Here is a 4,719-nt window from a genome sequence, read left to right on the forward strand (position 1 = left end):
CTCTTTCATATTTAGTTTTAAAAATATTAAACATTGTTAAGACATTTTAGTGTTGTGACATTTGTTTTCAAAATTTTAAATCTGTGTCACGTTAATCGTACCGTCCAAAAGTAGGATAAATGAATGTTCATAACAAATGTTATAAACTTCTGAATCCTAAAATAAGATAAATAAATATATATATATATATATATATATATATATATATATATATATATTATTTTAATACGTCTTTTAAAAGTAAAATCATAATAAAATTTTGAATTATAAAAGGAATAATATTTCGAATAAGTTAATTGATCTAATAATATTATATCAATGAAGACAAAACACTTGCTAATTTCTATAAAATAAAGAGTAATATTAATTATAAAAAGTTTTATGTAAATAAAATTACAATTAATTAATATTATCAAATCATTTTTGTTATTACAGTTAAAAACATTGAAGTTGTTATGAAATAAAACGATGAATAATAGAGAAGAGAAGAAACAATAGAGAATAGAGAATGAGAGAATAGTGAGCTAACTCATCTGTATATTATTATTGATAGGAAGAGTCATATTTATAGATACAACGTGTAATCCATAAAGGAAACAAATCAACTTAGTTAATAGTTAATACAAATATTTACATAAAGAGTAATGAATCATATGAGTATCAATCATATGAGTAAATGTATCAAATCAATGGACAATCATTAATTCATAACAGAAGTTATATTTATTGTAATTATATATATACTAGCCAAAAATACAGTTCTTATCTTGTTTGTGTGTTCGTATTTTTTAATTTTCATATAAATTTTATTTAAGATTAATAAAAAATATATAAATAAATTTTAAAATATTTTTTATATGTAAAATAAGAAAAATAAAATATGTACACAAAAGAAGTATTTAAAATAACCGTTAAAGACAAAAGAGGTTTTTAGAATAATATTTAAATAAACTATTTTAAATAAATAATTTTTAAAATACTAATTAAGGATCAAACTGAAATAACGAAATGTAGACACAAAAGAATATATCTCTTTATATAATTATAGTTAAGATTTAAATAAAATATATAGATATAAATAATTTAGTATTGTATTTTTACTTTTAATTAAATAATATAAAATTATGAAATAAATAAAACAAGTTCAAATCAATATACCAAATTGTCAAAAAATAATATTAAAAAATGGAACAATAAGAATAATTTCAACAGCTTAATTAAATATTAAATACAATTAAAATATTATCATATGAAAATTACGAGAATTATCATATGAAAATTACGAGAATTATATATTTGTATACATGAATAATTTGTTTATCGTACTCTCCGAAGCTTCTATACTTCAAACATCTATTTTATATGAACTTAATTGTTGGAGGGAGATCTCAAATTTGAATTCATAATATTTAACTAAGTGCAATCGTAAGGTTAAGTCAAATTTAAAGTTCTTAAGATAGTATTTGTCGTCAAAAACCTTTTTTAATGAGATTTGTTGTTTGTTAGACATATAATCGTACTTACTATGTATATATCTCAATGTGGAGAGATTGTGTTAAAGTAGTAGAAGTATTTGAAGGAGATGATGACTTGGTGACATGGGCTACGAGTGATGGAATAGTAGTGTTTGTCTTATTTGATGTCATTGCAACCAAGTAATAGAGTCCACCTTGTTGTTTACCCAAACCAATTATCATCCTCGTCATCAAATCCTGTAAAATACACCCAGAAGGAAAAAACATTATTGAACAATTTAAATCTCTTGTGACCCGACTTACTGACATCAAATCTACTTTGCAAGATGGTACCCCAAGCACATTTGTTAAAGAAATAATTGGACTTAAAGGTAAATTTTCAATGGGGATAATAGGGGCCTACTTACCATTTGGCATAACAACTGGTGGTAAAGAAGTGTTTTCTTTACTGTTGACAAGCAAGGTTGGTGAAGAAATAATGTGATCGGTGGCCCCACTATCAATTATAAGTTTGGGTGGTGACAACCTGAAGGAACATTGGTGTTGTTGACCTTAGAATTAGCTGACGGAGATGATGCATTACCCTGCATAATAGACAACATTTGTTGAAGTTGTAATTCAGTTAATCCATTCATTGTGGACTACAATTGTTGCATCACTAGAGTCGTTGTGACATTATTTGTTGAAAATTGATTATTCCCATTAGGCTTAGAATAAGCATTCTAGGTGACTCCATGCCTTGGGTGTTTAGGAGGATAACTGTGTAGCTTCCAACATGTTTCTTTTGTATGATGATCTCTATCACAATGAGAATAATGTAGCGGCTTTCGATTTAGATGAATTAAAACGAGAAGGAAGATCTTGTTTGTGGCGAACAACAAAGACTGTTGGTTTATTCTTTTGAACAACCATGGTTGAAGCTTCGATTGTGTCACTTGTGATGCCCAAATGTCGTTGTTTCTCTTCTTGAATGATAGAAGAATAAGCCTGTGTACCATCAGACAATGGATTCATTAAGAGATCTTGACCACGAATAGTACTATAAGAGTTATTCAACTCCATAAGAAACTGCATCAATTTGCGCCTTTTATTGTTGGCTCCACAAGTGCAAGTTACATGAGCCTAACTCATCCCATAATTTCCTTAACTTCGTGTAATAGGTTGCGACTCAAGAAACCAATGTCTCTCTCAATCTAAAAAATCTATGGTGCATGACTTTGAGAGAAGCAATTTTGAAGATCTTCCCAAAATTCATAAGCAGTGTCATAGAAAATAACACTATCTATAATATCAGTTATCAAAGAATTAAAGATCCAAGATAATACCATGTAGTGGCATTTTTTCCATGCTGCGTATTCTTCTAGTTTGTCTTTCGTAGAGGGTGCCTTGAGAGTTCCATCAACAAAACCCAATTTGGATTTTGCATTTAAAGATATGACCATGGCTCTACGCCAAGTCGAAGAATCGTCTCCATCTAGAGGTTTCGAAACAAGGACCATTCTGGGATGGTCATAATGATGGAGAGAATAATAACTATTGAAATTTGGTTCTTTTCCATCCTCAGCCATGGAAACAAGGATAGAAAAATAAAAAATAAATGATTGAGGAGAGGATCGTTCCTGCTCTGATACCATGTAAAGGAAACAAATAAAAGAAGGAATTATGTGTTATGATTTATTGAAAGGAATAACAGAAGTATATACAAGAGAGAGTATGTATAATTAATATATACAATTCTATTATTCCTATAATAATGCAAAAACGTGCAAAATTGTTCATGTAAATTAGTTATTTTAATAATTAAAATATTTTTTCATAATTTAATTTCTAACATATATCCAAATATTTTTACGAATATTATATAAGCTTCCCCACGCTGGTTTATCATATAGTGAGAATGATAACAGATGATCAATTAAGTATTAGATATGGTAAATATATATATATATATATATATATATATATATATATATATATATATATATATATATATATATATATATATATATTCATATGTTAGTTCTGACATATATAATATATGTATTTAGTCAGACTACAGCAATAGTTAGTAATAAATTTGTTTATTAATGTGATAAGTATGCAAGACGAAAAGAGAGAGGTCCACTTGACCTATATAAAACAAATCTCCTTTCAACATGCACATGAGCGGATTTTAATGGGGTAGGGAGGTGTTCCGGCCCCCAAAATTTTAAATTTTTTTAATTTATAATATATATATATATATATATATATTTAAAATTTATTAAATTATAGGTAGTATATTTTAGAAATTGATGAAAATTAAATTGTGTATCTTTTCATTTATTTTATAAAGCACAAAATTTAGTGTTAATAAATAAAATATAAAATTAAATATAATAAAGAATAAAAATATTTAGGTTTAACTTTTTTGTTCCTTTTTTTTGTCAAAAATTAATCCTACAATAATGTTAATTACATCAACAAAGTAAACCATATATTAAGAGTTTCAATTTTAATAAAAAAAGTTATTGATCTGTTTTAAAAAATTTAATGAAATTTATCGTAAAAGATCAAATTGTATCAATTTTTCAATAATTGAGACCAAATTAAAACTAAAAAAATTGGAGGATCAATTTAACATTTTTAAACCAAAACAAGAATCAAAAGAGTAATTAAACCAAATTTTTTTAAGATAATTTTTATTTTCGTTCTTATTATCTTTCTAGTTCTTCACAAATTGTAATAATTTCTCACTCTAATATTGTAATCATTTCTTACTCTCATATGTTTTCTTTCTATTCTTGAAGAAAATAAAAGTTAGAAACAAACTCATTATTTTTGCTCTCATTTCTCATTTATCACATCCCTTTCTTGTCTCTTGTCTCATTAACGAAAAACATTATTTTTTACCTCGTGAGCTTTTTTGTATATTCATTTTTTTATGAATATAGAAGAAAAATAAATAATGTATTATGTGTTTTCTCATAACCGATTTTTAATTATGACTTGATTATAATATATTTTTTTTTAATAATTATGTGTCTCAATTATAAAAAAAATACTATGATAAATTATTTTTAATGTTATTTACAAAAGAAAAGTATATTGATAAAAAATAAAAGAATAAATTCATTTTTTAAAAGTGATAAAATAGAAACTATTGATGAAAGAAGATAAACTCTATCTCTTCACATATTTTGAAGCATTAGACTAATTATCAATTCAATTAGAGAATTCATTTCTTAAAACATTATACTAGTGA

General features: G+C 25.4%; 1 pseudogene; it reads right to left on the minus strand.

Annotated features, from left to right (window-relative positions):
- Positions 1-1,896: 1,896 nt before the first annotated feature.
- On the minus strand, positions 1,897-2,549 carry LOC146888637 (uncharacterized; annotated as a pseudogene).
- Between the last annotated feature and the right edge of the window lie 2,170 nt (positions 2,550-4,719).

Source organism: Vigna unguiculata, chromosome 1 (genome assembly GCF_037176805.1).
Source record: "Vigna unguiculata cultivar grain cowpea cultivar isolate G323 ecotype 2 chromosome 1, ASM3717680v1, whole genome shotgun sequence".
Taxonomy (NCBI): domain Eukaryota; kingdom Viridiplantae; phylum Streptophyta; class Magnoliopsida; order Fabales; family Fabaceae; genus Vigna; species Vigna unguiculata.